Source organism: Phyllobates terribilis, unplaced genomic scaffold (assembly GCF_046119375.1).
Source record: "Phyllobates terribilis strain yellow unplaced genomic scaffold, ASM4611937v1 Scaffold_4__5_contigs__length_816908805, whole genome shotgun sequence".
Lineage (NCBI taxonomy): Eukaryota > Metazoa > Chordata > Amphibia > Anura > Dendrobatidae > Phyllobates > Phyllobates terribilis.
The window spans coordinates 514,170,037-514,187,258 of record NW_027362764.1 but is presented as its reverse complement, the minus strand read 5'-3'; positions in this window follow the sequence as shown (position 1 = coordinate 514,187,258).

The following is a 17,222-nucleotide window of genomic DNA, read 5'->3' as shown; positions in this document are numbered from 1 at the left end:
TGGTGTGCTGACAGATAAGCGCACGCGGCTCTCCACTGATAATGTAGACAGACTGACGTTCATAAAGATGAACAAATCATGGATCCAAAACGACTTTTCTACCCCTGTGTCATCCTGGGGAGAGTAAAAGCTTGATGATTGGTTAAAATCACCCTACCAACCGTTTTAAGCTTTCAAATTACTAATCATGTTTATCTGTATCTTGGCTGGAAAATAATTTGGGCTTTGTAGCAGTGTGCAGCACTGATCCTATTAGGCCATCTATACTAAAGCTTCACCAGATTTAAAATTAATAATAATTTTTAGCTGCATCTATCCCGGAAAATAATTTTGGGGCTCCGAGATGCGCAAGACACATAAGTGCCTTCTTGCTGCACTACCTGCAGCATGACCCTCATATTGTCAGAATTCGAAGTAATCATGACTGCTGGGTTGCCACACTCTTAGATCCCCCAAACTTTTGATCAACCTTTTCATTTTAATAAAGACCAAAAAATGGTCATTTTTGAAATTATAAGCATTAGCAGGTTGTTAGAAACTGAAATCAAACAGTTTTCAATAGTGTTGAGCCACCCCCGTAGTGTTCGAGTTCGGTTCGGTTCGTCGAACACCCGTGTGTTCGCCGAACTGTTCGTCGAACTGTTCGTCGAACACCTTCGAACACCGTTAAAACCAATGGCAGGCAAACAAAAACACATAGAAACACATAGAAAACACCTTCAAAGGTGTCCAAAAGCTGACAAACTGCTCAGAAGACACAACTAACACATGGAAAAGTGACAAGTACATATAGTCATGCGAAAAGAAAAGAGGTGGAGGAGTAAAAGGAGGGGGAGACACAGATATAGGCATGTCATGCCCTTCTAAAATCCAAAAAGTGAGAAGCCGAGACGGCCAGTCCGCTCCTGCCCGTGCCACCTCCGTGTCGCCGGGTTTGTGCCAGAGCCGCGGTGAACCCTGACGGCCAGCCCCCCTCTCCCAATACTGGTGCCTGTCCGCTGGTGGGTCGAGAGAGCCCCCCTGTGGTGGAGGCAGCTCTAAGCTTTTTAATTTAAATTGTCCCTCTAATTTGAATGAATACACTTTAAATCCATTTACAAGGATCTATTGGAGGGCAAGTCTCATGCCAGCAGTCGCGTAATTCCAGCTCCAGTAGCGTCCACTAAAGCTGCTGCAGTTAAAAAGCTTTTATAAGGATCGAGCTCGGCTGTCCACCGCAAGGCATCCTAGTGCCAGTCCCAGCCCCTATGCCTTGGGGTGCCTCCTGATGCTCTTCACTAAGTATCCCGTGGTCCCGAAGCATTTCCTTTGAAAAAATTAAGTGTCCAAACTACAGGTGGTGTAGCTTGCTTAACAGCCGGGATAATCCGCTGACTAGCAGACACTGCTACTAGGCACAAAGTATTTCCTGGGCTAGATGCAGTTAAAAATTTGTAAGTAGATACTCTCGTTGGATGCTGAGAAAGCATTCCATAGAGTCTCCTGGCACGCCATATATGATTCTCTTAAAAAGCTTGGGGTAGGGGTCTAGGGGACCCTTTTATAGCCAAAATCACGGCCCTGTATCACAATACGTCACCTAGGCTGAAGATAAATGGAACTGTAGCACCGAGGGCTCGGTTGCTACAGACGTATTGCACCTCACCCAGAGGTGTGATATCTCACTCTCAGATAAGGATGGAGTGTGGATCAGGACCCGACACCTGCATGCATTACACCACATTGCCGTGGGGCAGGGCGACCAATATGCCCCTGAGATGGGCACGACAGTCCCTGTCCCTGGCTGGAGTGGGGGGAGGGAACACTGAGGAAGGGGAACCCTGCAGTGCAGGAGCAGGGAGGAAGCAGTTCCTGGGTGCATTGAGAAGGGAGTATAAAAGGTGGGCACCATCTTAGTTCAGTGCAGAGAAGTCTGAGCAGAAGTGGCAGGGAGCAGGGGCTCTGCATGAGCTCTGCTCCGGAGGCGGGCCTAGTAACAGAGGCCCAGGCCTGCAAGAGGGAGAAGGAAGGAAGAGGAGCGGAGAAGGCTCCAGGAACGAGGAATGAAGGGATCCCAGGGGTGCGGACGGGCGAGTCGCCACCGCACGCCCGAATCCACCTGCGTGGAGGGGTCAGGCCAAAGGGGGAGACCAGTCCCCGAACTAGTGGAGGCAGGAAACGACCCTCAGCTAGAAACCGGAGGCTCTGACATTTTATGTGGCGCAGCCCTTTGCTCCACCCGCTAGGAAGGCACCACATAGGGTCAGGGAAACTGGCGCCAAGTTTACCAAGAGGAGGCCCGAGGCAGCCGGACAGAAGTGTTGGTAAGAAAGGCCAGACAAAGGACACACAAAGGGGGTCCTGTGAAGCGCTCCAAAGTTATCTGGGAGTTGTCTGAGCCCCTCACCTGGTGAGCACAGTACGACGTGGGCAGCCGTTACCTGCAGACGTGGTCTGGATAATAAGAACTGTGAGTAAAGGCCCTGAACTGCATCACTGACTCCGTGTCGTTACTGCTGCTGCCCTGCACCATCACCCCCATCCTCCGCATACACTGCCCTGAGGCTATACTCCTCCCGTGGGGAGTTATGCTACGCTCTGCTGCACCCACAACACCAGCCTTAGCGGTCTGCCCTGTAGCGGCGGTTCACTCTGACCGCAATCCACGGGTGGCGTAGTCGGACATTTAAACATCAAAACCACATAAATAGTTCCGCCACTGGTTTGACCGCCCTGAGCCACGGAACCGGATCGCCGCCACGAAGACTACAACCACCAGCATCCACCAAAAAGGGTCCGGCTCCGGGTGTCCCAAGGCCCAGGGGGTGCGTCAGAACATTTTCATCACCTTTCACAATCACCAATGGGACAAGGCAGGGATGTCCTCTGTCCCCTCTCTTATACATCCTAGTGACGGAGCACCTGCTCTCATCAATTCGCCATAACCCCAATATTAGGTGGATTGAGGTGGGAGGCACCGAGTACAAGTGCTCTCTATTTGCTGATGATGTCCTAGTATATATCACTCAATCACATATATCCATCCCTGCTGTTATGGCTGAAATAGATCACTTTGTTACATGGTAAAATTTTAAAATCAATGCAGCGAAGTCTGAGGCCCTCGATGTCTCCCTCCCTAAATCCATATAGGATTCCATCCAGTCCAACTTTCCCTTTGCCTGGCCCTCACAGGGTATCAAATACTTAGGAATTCCTATTCATAGAGACCTCTCCCATCTATGTTATCTTAATTTTGGGCCCTTTATTGAACAATTCCATACAGACCACGGTTGGCAAGTTGGAACTGTGAGATTCACTACGTGCACCACTGGTATTTTGTGGAAAAGCACATGTAAGATTCTGCAACAGTCTCTGCTGATACTCCTGCATGCGTGCATCCCTTTCTATGGCAGGAATAATTTCTGCAAATTTACTTTTGTACCGGGGATCTAACAGTGTGGCAACCCAGTAGTCAGGATTATTTCTAATTCTCACAATTCGAGGGTCATGTTGCAGGTAGTGCAGCAAGAAGGCACTCATGTGTGTTGCGCATCCAGGAGCACCAAGTCCCTGTTGTGTTGGTGGCGAGGTAACAATCATGCTTCCTTCCTCTGTCCTCTCCCCCCAACCTCGCACAACAGAAATGTGATCAAGGTCTCCCTCATCTGATGAGTCTTCCATCAGTTCGTCCTCCACTTCTTCCTGGGCTCCTGCACCTTCCTCACTAGTTTGGCTGCTACCATGCGCCCTGGTAAAATCATCTCCCCCACCCTCACATGCCTGCCGCCCTGGTGCTGCCGACCGTCTGGACCTTGCAGATGTTAGCCCTTCCGCATACAACTCCTCCTCCTCTACTTCCTCCACCTCCTCTTGTGCCACCACCTGACTCCGAATTCTGTTTAACATGTGCTCCAGCATGTAAATCACCGGAATAGTCATGCTGATAATGGCATCGTCAGCACTAAACATCTTCGTCGCCATTTCAAAACTGTGCAGAAGGGTGCATAGGTCCCTGATCTGAGACCACTCCTCCAGCGTGATTTGCCCCACCTCTGAATCTCGTTGGCCCAGGCTATACGTCAGAACGTATTGCACCAGGGCTTGTCGGTGCTGCCACAGTCGCTGCAACATGTGCAGAGTTGAATTCCACCGGGTAGGCACATCGCATTTTAGCCGGTGAAGTGGCAGGCCCAGCGACTTCTGTAGAGATGTAAGTCGCTGAGCTGCGGGATGCGAACGGCGGAAGTGAGCACACAGCGACCGTGCCCTCTGCAGAAGGCCATCTAGTCTGGGATAGTGGGCTAAAAATTGCTGGACAACCAGGTTCAACACGTGAGCCATACAAGGCACGTGTGTGACATTGCCCCGGCGAAGGGCCGCACCCAGGTTTGCAGCATTGTCGCACACGGCCTTCCCTGGTTTCAGGTCCAGTGGAGACAACCATTCATGAAATTGGTTCTCCAGAGCTGACCACAACTCCTCAGCTGTGTGACTCACATTTCCCAGACATTTCAATGTAAAAACCGCCTGATGACATTGAGCCTTACTGCCAGCATAGTAAGGAGGTGTGCAGGATCCCTTCTGCGCAGTTAGAAAGCTTGTGGCATGACCAGACAGGCTTTGGGTGCAGGTGGAAGACCGAGAGGAGGTTGAGGAGGCAGAAGCAGTGGAGGAAAAATGACATAAAGAGGATTGACGCACAACTCGTGGGGACGGCAAGACTTGGACAGCAGCCCCTTGTCCTGCTGTCACCATAGTTACCCAGTGCCCAGTCAGCGACATGTAACGCCCCTGTCCATGCCTACTCGTCCAAGTGTCTGTGGTGAAATGCACCCTGTCACACACAGAGTTTCTCAAAGAAGCGGTGATGTTGTGTGCGACATGCTCGTGGAGAGCAGGCACACCTTTCTTTGAGAAGTAGTGCCGACTGGGCATCTGGTACTGGGGCACTGCGACGGACATAAGGTCTCGAAAATCCTCTGTGTCCACCAGGCGGAAAGGCAGCATTTCTGTAGCCAAGAGCTTGCAGATGGTGAAATTCAACCTCTTAGCTTTCTCATGGCTAGGAGGAAATGGTCTTTTACTTGTCCACATCTGAGGGACCGAGGGCTGGCTATTGTGCTTAGACGGGGTTGATAAGGGTGTCCCCGGCAAACTGCCGGTCTGTGAGGAAGATGCAGGCGGACATGTTAGGTTGCCTTGATCCAAAGGTGGTGCTATCGATGTCGGACAGCGCTCAAGACCAGCTGGTGTTACCACCTCCAAAGAAAATGATGACCTGCCAATCACGCTGGCTGTTGCGGGTAAAGAGGTGGCAGGTCTGCGCCCCAAAACAGGTGTGACTGCTGTCCCCCCAGTCACAGAGGATGAAGAGGCCGCGGATGCACAAGATATGGCAGACGGTGGTTGGCCCGGCCGGCTAGACCGCATTGTAGCACACTGAGCTTCCCACTGCAACTTATGCTTCATGTCCATGTGCCGGTTCATGCATGAAGTACTCAAACTATGTATTTTTTGGCCTCTACTTAGCTTTTGCTGACAAATGTTACAGATAACACGAGTTGGGTCATCTTTATCGATCTGAAAAAATGCCCAGGCTATGCAAGGCTTAGCACCCATGCGACCTGAAGAGCCACCACGACTTGTGGTGAGAGGCAGAGTTGTGTTTGAGGATGCAGTTGTTGACGTGCTTCCAGTACTACGTCTCTGTCCAGGAAGGCGCAACCTGACCTCGTCGTCACTAGCATCTTCCTCCACCTCCTCTGCTGACCTCATCTCTTGGCTGACTGTGGGTTGACAGTAAGTGGGATCTCCGACCTCATCATCATCACCCTGTGCGTTATCACACCCGTCGTCCTCAGAGCCAACCTGTTCCTGCCCTGACAAAAAACTAAAGTTGTCGCTCCAATCAGGTATTTGAGTCTTATCATCGTCTTCCTCATTGTCTCCACCAACAGGAGTTACAGTTTGGGAATGAGGGTCTACATTATGGTCAGAACCTTCTGCGTCTGGTCCTGGATCCGACTCATAAAGATTCTGGGCATCAGTGCAGATCATTTCCTCGTCTGGATTCACAGAAGCGCTGGAGTCGACCTCTGATTCCCAGGCTATAGTATGAGTAAACAGCTCTGCAGACTCAACCATCTGTTCTACCTCATACTCAGACGGGCAGCTGGAGATTTGGGAGCTGTGAGGAAGCAAGTGCGATTTGGGTGACACCTTTGAGGACTGGAGTATTTGTGATGTTGAAGTTGATGTGGAGGAGAGCCCACTTAAAGGAGCACTTGATATCCGTTGAAGCACCTGCTGTTTTTGTGCCTCATCTGGAATTTGTAGCGATTGGCGTGGCCGTAAGAAAGGGATCTTATCACATTGTCCGCTAAAAGAAGTAGACATTTTAGTTTGGCTGGAAGATGGTCATTCTTCTGCACCTACCCCACGGACACAACCTTTTTTCCCCTTCCCAACACGCCTATTCCCCTTTCCACCAGCAGCAGGCCTTTTTCCACTCATTTTGGTGGTTAACTAATTCACAACTCTGGAGTTGTTTGCACAAAAAAACAATGGATGGTAACCGAGCAGAGCTGAGTGGCCAAACTGTGGTATTAGGCCAAAACTATTGGCTGGGTTAGATGCAGAAAAAAATTATTTTTAATTTGCAACCTGATGGAGGTCAGTATAGATGGACTAATAGACCAAGTCCCACACACCGCTAGAAGCCCAAATATTTTTTCAGAGCTAGATGCAGAAAATTTTTTTATTCAATTTGCAACCTGATGGAGGTCAGTATAGATGGACTAATAGACCAAGTCCCACACACTGCTAGAAGCCCAAATATTTTTTCAGAGCTAGATGCAGAAAAAAATTATTTTTAATTTGCAACCTGATGGAGGTCAGTATAGATGGACTAATAGACCAAGTCCCACACACTGCTAGAAGCCCAAATATTTTTTCAGAGCTAGATGTAGAAAAAAATTATTTTTAATTTGCAACCTGATGGAGGTCAGTATAGATGGACTAATAGAACAAGTCCCACACGCTGCTAGAAGCCCAAATATTTTTTCAGAGATAAATGAAGAAAAAAATTATTTTTAATTTGCAACCTGATGGAGGTCAGTATAGATGGACTAATAGACCAAGTCCCACACACTGCTAGAAGCCCAAATATTTTTTCAGAGCTAGATGCAGAAAAAAATTATTTTTAATTTGCAACCTGATGGAGGTCAGTATAGATGGACTAATAGACCAAGTCCCACACACCGCTAGAAGCCCAAATATTTTTTCAGAGCTAGATGCAGAAAAAAATTATATTCAATTTGCAACCTGCTGGAGGTCAATATAGAAGGACTAATAGAACAAGTCCCACACACTGCTAGAAGCCCAAATATTTTTTCAGAGCTAAATGAAGAAAAAAAATATTTTTAATTTGCAACCTGATGGAGGTCAGTATAGATGGACTAATAGACCAAGTCCCACACACTGCTAGAAGCCCAAATATTTTTTCAGAGCTAGATGCAGAAAAAAATTATATTCAGTTTGCAACCTGATGGAGGTCAGTATAGATGGACTAATAGAATGATGCTATGCCCAAAAGATTTTACTTCACTAGGTGCAGTAAAAAAATTGGTATTCTATACACAGGTGGTATATCTTGCAACACAGATAGGCTACTCCACTGACTAACACACTCTGCAATAGGCCAAAAAGGATTAGCTTTGCTAGATTCAGCCAAATGCTGTGAAAAAAACTTGCACAGCACTGGCACAGACCTGCCTGGCAAAAACTGATAGGAACTCATGTAACCTAGTCCTGAAAAGGACTCCAATTACAATTATTCTTTACTCCCACAATCTATCTATTTAAGAGCACAGACCTGCCTGATAAAAGTCGTAGGAAATGCTGTAACCTAGTCCTTAAAAGGACTGCAATCACAACTATTTCCTACTCCCAAGCTATCTGTATGTTTGTGCGAAAATTGGCTTGAAATTAACAAGGTATAGCGCACACAGCAACAGCGGTGCCGTCTAACACGCAGCTGCAGCAGTGAGAAAATGGTGGCGACGGGGAAAATGGCTTGGTCTTATAGGGCAAGGACATGTGACATACACTGCCAATCACACATGCCCTTGCTTGTGTGAAAAAAAGCACTTCGCTCCGTGTGTGCGCTGCTGATAGGCTGACAGATTGCACCTCCCCACTGCAAATGCGGGAAAGAGAAAAAAAAATGGAGATCTTCATTGTTCCTGCAGAGATCCATCCCCTGCCCCTCCCCCCGCCCCGCTGTACACTCAAACTGCGTATTAACATTAATTTTCATCATTACTGAGAAAAAATCCAGTTATGATTTTGGTGCACGAACAGTTATCGAACATAACCTCGAACAGCCGAATTTTTCTCAAATTGTTCGTGTTCGCCGACCGGCTCGAACACCGCCCAAAACAGCTCGAATTTGAGATTGGCGAACAGTTCGAGTAGAACAACGCTCATCTCTAGTTTTCAACTCAAAACTTTATTCTAGGTGATGTTACATTTTCACATAGGACCCCTTGTTCGAAAGGAGCTTCTGAATAGAGATGAGCGTTGTTCTACTCGAACTGTTCGCCAATCTCAAATTCGAGCTGTTTTGGGCGGTGTTCGAGCCGGTCGGCGAACACGAACAATTTGAGAAAAATTCGGCTGTTCGAGGTTATGTTCGATAACTGTTCGTGCACCAAAATCATAACTGGATTTTTTCTCAGTAATGATGAAAATTAATGTTAATACGCAGTTTGAGTGTACAGCGGGGCGGGGGGAGGGGCAGGGGATGGATCTCTGCAGGAACAATGAAGATCTCCATTTTTTTTTCTCTTTCCCGCATTTGCAGTGGGGAGGTGCAATCTGTCAGCCTATCAGCAGCGCACACACGGAGCGAAGTGCTTTTTTTCACACAAGCAAGGGCATGTGTGATTGGCAGTGTATGTCACATGTCCTTGCCCTATAAGACCAAGCCATTTTCCCCGTCGCCACCATTTTCTCACTGCTGCAGCTGCGTGTTAGACGGCACCGCTGTTGCTGTGTGTGCTATACCTTGTTAATTTCAAGCCAATTTTCGCACAAATATACAGATAGCTTGGGAGTAGGGAATAGTTGTGATTGCAGTCCTTTTAAGGACTAGGTTACAGCATTTCCTACGACTTTTATCAGGGAGGTCTGTGCTCTTAAATAGATAGGTTGTGGGAGTAAAGACTAATTGTAATTGGAGTCCTTTTCAGGACTAGGTTACATGAGTTCCTATCAGTTTTTGCCAGGCAGGTCTGTGCCAGTGCTGTGCAAGTTTTTTTCACAGCATTTGGCTGAATCTAGCAAAGCTAATCCTTTTTGGCCTATTGCAGAGTGTGTTAGTCAGTGGAGTAGCCTATCTGTGTTGCAAGATATAACACCTGTGTATAGAATACCAATTTTTTTACTGCACCTAGTGAAGTAAAATCTTTTGGGCATAGCATCATTCTATTAGTCCATCTATACTGACCTCCATCAGGTTGCAAACTGAATATAATTTTTTTCTGCATCTAGCTCTGAAAAAATATTTGGGCTTCTAGCGGTGTGTGGGACTTGGTCTATTAGTAAATCTATACTGACCTCCATCAGGTTGCAAATTAAAAATAATTTTTTTCTGCATCTAGCTCTGAAAAAATATTTGGGCTTCTAGCGGTCTGTGGGACTTGGTCTATTAGTCCATCTATACTGAACTCCATCAGGTTGCAAATTAAAAATAATTTTTTTCTGCATCTAGCTCTGAAAAAATATTTGGGCTTCTAGCAGTGTGTGGGACTTGGTCTATTAGTCCATCTATACTGACCTACATCAGGTTGCAAATTAAAAATAATTTTTTTCTGCATCTAGCTCTGAAAAAATATTTGGGCTTCTAGCAGTGTGTGGGACTTGGTCTATTAGTCCATCTATACTGACCTCCATCAGGTTGCAAATTAAAAATAATTTTTTTCTGCATCTAGCTCTGAAAAAATATTTGGGCTTCTAGCGGTGTGTGGGACTTGGTCTATTAGTCCATCTATACTGACCTCCATCAGGTTGCAAATTAAAAATAATTTTTTTCTGCATCTAGCTCTGAAAAAATATTTGGGCTTCTAGCAGTGTGTGGGACTTGGTCTATTAGTCCATCTATACTGACCTCCATCAGGTTGCAAATTAAAAATAATTTTTATCTGCATCTACAGTACCTCTGAAAAAATATTTGGGCTTCTAGCAGTGTGTGGGACTATTTGTGTTAGTCCATCTATACTGACCTCCATCAGGTTGCAAATTCAAAATAATTTTTTTCTGCATCTAACCCAGCCAATAGTTTTGGCCTAATACCACAGTTTGGCCACTCAGCTCTGCTCGGTTACCATCCATTGTTTTTTTGTGCAAACAACTCCAGAGTTGTGAATTAGTTAACCACCAAAATGAGTGGAAAAAGGCCTGCTGCTGGTGGAAAGGGGAATAGGCGTGTTGGGAAGGGGAAAAAAGGTTGTGTCCGTGGGGTAGGTGTTAAAGCAACAGTAACATCTGCAGAAGAAAGACCATCTTCCAGCCAAACTAAAATGTCTACTTCTTTTAGCGGACAATGTGATAAGATCCCTTTCTTACGGCCACGCCAATCGCTACAAATTCCAGATGAGGCACAAAAACAGCAGGTGCTTCAACGGATATCAAGTGCTCCTTTAAGTGGTCTCTCCTCCACATCAACTTCAACATCACAAATACTCCAGTCCTCAAAGGTGTCACCCAAATCGCACTTGCTTCCTCACAGCTCCCAAATCTCCAGCTGCCCGTCTGAGTATGAGGTAGAACAGATGGTTGAGTCTGCAGAGCTGTTTACTCATACTATAGCCTGGGAATCAGAGGTCGACTCCAGCGCTTCTGTGAATCCAGACGAGGAAATGATCTGCACTGATGCCCAGAATCTTTATGAGTCGGATCCAGGACCAGACGCAGAAGGTTCTGACCATAATGTAGACCCTCATTCCCAAACTGTAACTCCTGTTGGTGGAGACAATGAGGAAGACGATGATAAGACTCAAATACCTGATTGGAGCGACAACTTTAGATTTTTGTCAGGGCAGGAACAGGTTGGCTCTGAGGACGACGGGTGTGATAACGCACAGGGTGATGATGATGAGGTCGGAGATCCCACTTACTGTCAACCCACAGTCAGCCAAGAGATGAGGTCAGCAGAGGAGGTGGAGGAAGATGCTAGTGACGACGAGGTCAGGTTGCGCCTTCCTGGACAGAGACGTAGTACTGGAAGCACGTCAACAACTGCATCCTCAAACACAACTCTGCCTCTCACCACAAGTCGTGGTGGCTCTTCAGGTCGCATGGGTGCTAAGCCTTGCATAGCCTGGGCATTTTTTCAGATCGATAAAGATGACCCAACTCGTGTTATCTGTAACATTTGTCAGCAAAAGCTAAGTAGAGGCCAAAAAATACATAGTTTGAGTACTTCATGCATGAACCGGCACATGGACATGAAGCATAAGTTGCAGTGGGAAGCTCAGTGTGCTACAATGCGGCCTAGCCGGCCGGGCCAATCACCGTCTGCCATATCTTGTGCATCCGCGGCCTCTTCATCCTCTGTGACTGGGGGGACAGCAGTCACACCTGTTTTGGGGCGCAGACCTGCCACCTCTTTACCCGCAACAGCCAGCGTGATTGGCAGGTCATCATTTTCTTTGGAGGTGGTAACACCAGCTGGTGTTGAGCGCTGTCCGACATCGAAAGCACCACCTTTGGATCAAGGCAACCTAACATGTCTGCCTGCATCTTCCTCACAGACCGGCAGTTTGCCGGGGACACCCTTATCAACCCCGTCTAAGCACAATAGCCAGCCCTCGGTCCCTCAGATGTGGACAAGTAAAAGACCATTTCCTCCTAGCCATGAGAAAGCTAAGAGGTTGAATTTCACCATCTGCAAGCTCTTGGCTACAGAAATGCTGCCTTTATGCCTGGTGGACACAGAGGATTTTCGAGACCTTATGTCCGTCGCAGTGCCCCAGTACCAGATGCCCAGTCGGCACTACTTCTCAAAGAAAGGTGTGCCTGCGCTCCACCAGCATGTCGCACACAACATCACCGCTTCTTTGAGAAACTCTGTGTGTGACAGGGTGCATTTCACCACAGACACTTGGACGAGTAGGCATGGACAGGGGCGTTACATGTCGCTGACTGGGCACTGGGTAACTATGGTGACAGCAGGACAAGGGGCTGCTGTCCAAGTCTTGCCGTCCCCACGAGTTGTGCGTCAATCCTCTTTATGTCAAAGTTCCTCCACTGCTTCTGCCTCCTCAACCTCCTCTCGGTCTTCCACCTGCACCCAAAGCCTGTCTGGTCATGCCACAAGCTTTCTAACTGCGCAGAAGGGATCCTGCACACCTCCTTACTATGCTGGCAGTAGGGCTCAACGTCATCAGGCGGTTTTTACATTGAAATGTCTGGGAAATGTGAGTCACACAGCTGAGGAGTTGTGGTCAGCTCTGGAGAACCATTTTCATGAATGGTTGTCTCCACTGGACCTGAAACCAGGGAAGGCCGTGTGCGACAATGCTGCAAACCTGGGTGCGGCCCTTCGCCGGGGCAATGTCACACACGTGCCTTGTATGGCTCACGTGTTGAACCTGGTTGTCCAGCAATTTTTAGCCCACTATCCCAGACTAGATGGCCTTCTGCAGAGGGCACGGTCGCTGTGTGCTCACTTCCGCCGTTCGCATCCCGCAGCTCAGCGACTTACATCTCTACAGAAGTCGTTGGGCCTGCCACTTCACCGGCTAAAATGCGATGTGCCTACCCGGTGGAATTCAACTCTGCACATGTTGCAGCGACTGTGGCAGCACCGACAAGCCCTGGTGCAATACGTTCTGACGTATAGCCTGGGCCAATGAGATTCAGAGGTGGGGCAAATCACGCTGGAGGAGTGGTCTCAGATCAGGGACCTATGCACCCTTCTGCACAGTTTTGAAATGGCGACGAAGATGTTTAGTGCTGACGATGCCATTATCAGCATGACTATTCCGGTGATTTACATGCTGGAGCACATGTTAAACAGAATTCGGAGTCAGGTGGTGGCACAAGAGGAGGTGGAGGAAGTAGAGGAGGAGGAGTTGTATGCGGAAGGGCTAACATCTGCAAGGTCCAGACGGTCGGCAGCACCAAGGCGGCAGGCATGTGAGGGTGGGGGAGATGGTTTTACCAGGGCGCATGGTAGCAGCCAAACTAGTGAGGAAGGTGCAGGAGCCCAGGAAGAAGTGGAGGACGAACTGATGGAAGACTCATCAGATGAGGGAGACCTTGATCACATTTCTGTTGTGCGAGGTTGGGGGGAGAGGACAGAGGAAGGAAGCATGATTGTTACCTCGCCACCAACACAACAGGGACTTGGTGCTCCTGGATGCGCAACACACATGAGTGCCTTCTTGCTGCACTACCTGCAACATGACCCTCGAATTGTGAGAATTAGAAATCATCCTGACTACTGGGTTGCCACACTGTTAGATCCCCGGTACAAAAGTAAATTTGCAGAAATTATTCCTGCCATAGAAAGGGATGCACGCATGCAGGAGTATCAGCAGAGACTGTTGCAGAATCTTACATGTGCTTTTCCACAAAATACCAGTGGTGCACGTAGTGAATCTCACAGTTCCAACTTGCCAACCGTGGGACCGTCAAGTGTTCAGCACTCAAACCGTAACAGAACCACAGTATCTGCTGGTAACATCAATTTTGCGGAATCATTTCACCACTTTTTTAGCCCATCCTTTGCAAGGCCACAGGAGACAAGAAGTCTGACACATAGTCAACGCCTAGAGACGATGGTACAGGAGTATCTCCAAGTAAACATTGAAGCCACGACTGTGTCACTGGACCCTTGCTCTTTTTGGGCTTCCAATCTGGATAAATGGCCGGAGCTAGCCACTTACGCCTTGGAGATCTTGTCATGCCCCGCAGCCAGCGTTCTGTCTGAACGTGTGTTCAGCGCTGCTGGTGGTGTGCTGACAGATAAGCGCACGCGGCTCTCCACTGATAATGTAGACAGACTCACGTTCATAAAGATGAACAAATCATGGATCCGAAACGACTTTTCTACCCCTGTGTCATCCTGGGGAGAGTAAAAGCTTGATGATTGGTTAAAATCACCCTACCAACCGTTTTAAGCTTTCAAATTACTAATCATGTTTATCTGTATCTTGACTGGAAAATAATTTGGGCTTTGTAGCAGTGTGCAGCACTGATCCTATTAGGCCATCTATAATAAGCTCCACCAGATTTAAAATTAAAATAATTTTTAGCTGCATCTAGCCCGGAAAATAATTTTGGGGCTCCGAGATGCGCAAGACACATAAGTGCCTTCTTGCTGCACTACCTGCAGCATGACCCTCATATTGTCAGAATTCGAAGTAATCATGACTACTGGGTTGCCACACTCTTAGATCCCCCAAACTTTTCGATCAACCTTTTCATTTTAATAAAGACCAAAAAAATGGTCATTTTTGAAATTATAAGCATTAGCAGGTTGTTAGAAACTGAAATCAAACAGTTTTCAACTCAAAACTTTATTCTAGGTGATGTTACATTTTCACATAGGACCCCTTGTTCGAAAGGAGCTTCTGAACTCTCTCGTCCATTGAATTTGTCAGGTTTTGGATGGTTTCTGCTTCAATTGTTTTGCATGAGGACAGAATACCCTCCCAGAGCTGTTGCTTAGATGTGAACTGCCTCCCGCCATCATAGACACTCCTTTTAATGATGCTCCAAAGGTTCTGAATGGGGTAGAGGTCAGGGGAGCATGGGGGTCACACCATAAGTTTGTCCCCTTTTATGCCCATATCAGCCAGAGATGCAGATGTTTTATGTGCAGCATGAGATGGTGCATTATCATGCAGAAAAATGATCTTGCTGTGAAATACACGGTTCTTCTTCTTGAACCATGGCAGGAAGTGCTGTTTGAGAAAATCCACATACATTATGGAGTTCATCTTTAGCGCCTTCAGGGATCCTAAAGGGGCCGACAATCTCTCTCCCCATGATTCCAGCCCAAAACATTACTCCACCTCCTCCTTGTTGGCGCTGTAGCCGTGTTTGCGTGGGGTGTCCATCAACCAGCCATCCTCCACTCCATCCATCTGGACCATCGAGCGCTGCACGGCACTCATCCGTGAACAAAACAGTTTTGAAATCAGTCTTCATGTAATGTTTGGCCCACTGGAGCCGTTTCTGCTTGTGTGAAGTGGATAGAGGAGGTCGACAGGATGGCGCATGCACAGCTGCAAACCTCTGAAGGACCCTGCATCTTGTTGTTCGGGGGACGTTGGAGGCACAAGCAGCTTCAAAAACTTGTCTGCTGCTATGACAAGGCTTTTTTGCCGCTGCTCTTTCAACCTGACGTAATTGCCTGTAGGAAAGAGTCCTCAATTTGCCCTTATCAGCATGCACACGTGTGTACTGTGAATCAGCTACATACTTCTTGATTGCCAGGACACTTCATCCTGATCATCGCACAATGTTGATTGTAGTCATGCCTTGACCTAAACACTCCACAATTTGTTGCTTCTCAGCAGCCGACACATCCTTTTTCTTTCCCATTTTGGCAGAAAATGTAGGCTGCTTAATAATGTGAGAGAGCCTTCTTAAGTAGTCTTGCCTTTCATTGGACACACCTGCCAAACTAATTAGCACAGGTGTCTGCAATTGCTTACAGTGATATAAAGAGCCCTGACACACATCACCATCAATGAGTTTAACTGACAAACAAACAAATTCTTCCCTTATCACTCCTAAACACTTTTTGTATAATAATTTGGAACGCAGTGTACATGTGCTTTTCCACAAAACACCAGTGGTTCACGTAGTGAATCTTACAGTTCTAACTTGCCAACCGTGGTCTGTATGGAGTTGTTCAATAAAGGGCCCAAAATTAAGATAACATAGATGGGAGAGGTCTCTATGAATAGGAATTCCTAAGTATTTGATACCCTGTGAGGGCCAGGCAAAGGGAAAGTTGGACTGGATGGAATCCTATATGGATTTGGGGAGGGAGACATCGAGGGCCTCAGACTTCGCTGCATTGATTTTAAAATTTTACCATGTAACAAAGTGATCTATTTCAGCCATAACAGCATGGATGGATATATGTGATTGAGTGATATATACTAGGACATCATCAGCAAATAGAGAGCACTTGTACTCGGTGCCTCCCACCTCAATCCACCTAATATTGGGGTTATGGCGAATTGATGAGAGCAGGTGCTCCGTCACTAGGATGTATAAGAGAGGGGACAGAGGACATCACTGCCTTGTCCCATTGGTGATTGTGAAAGGTGATGAAAATGTTCTGACGCACCCCCTGGGCCTTGGGACACCCGGAGCCGGACCCTTTTTGGTGGATGCTGGTGGTTGTAGTCTTCGTGGCGGCGACCCAGTTCCGTGGCTCAGGGCGGTCAAACCAGTGGCGGAACTATTTATGTGGTTTTCATGTTTAAATGTCCGACTACGCCACCCGTGGATTGCGGTCAGAGTGAACCGCCGCTACAGGGCAGACCACTGAGGCTGGTGTTGTGGGTGCAGCAGAGCGTAGCATAATTCCCCACGGGAGGAGTATAGCCTCAGGGCAGTGTATGCGGAGGATGGGGGTGATGGTGCAGGGCAGCAGCAGTAACGACACGGAGTCAGTGATGCAGTTCAGGGCCTTTACTCACAGTTCTTATTATCCAGACCACGTCTGCAGGTAACGGCTGCCCACGTCGTACTGTGCTCACCAGGTGAGGGGCTCAGACAACTCCCAGATAACTTTGGAGCACTTCACAGGACCCCCTTTGTGTGTCCTTTGTCTGGCCTTTCTTACCAACACTTCTGTCCGGCTGCCTCGGGCCTCCTCTTGGTAAACTTGGCGCCAGTTTCCCTGACCCTATGTGGTGCCTTCCTAGCGGGTGTAGCGAGGGGCTGCGCCACATAAAATGTCAGAGCCTCCGGTTTCTAGCTGAGGGTCGTTTCCTGCCTCCACTAGTTCGGGGACCGGTCTCCCCCTTTGGCCTGACCCCTCCACGCAGGTGGATTCGGGCGTGCGGTGGCGACTCGCCCGTCTGCACCCCTGGGATCCCTTCATTCCTCGTTCCTGGAGCCTTCTCCGCTCCTCTTCCTTCCTTCTCCCTCTTCCAGGCCTGGGCCTCTGTTACTAGGCCCGCCTCCGGAGCAGAGCTCATGCAGAGCCCCTG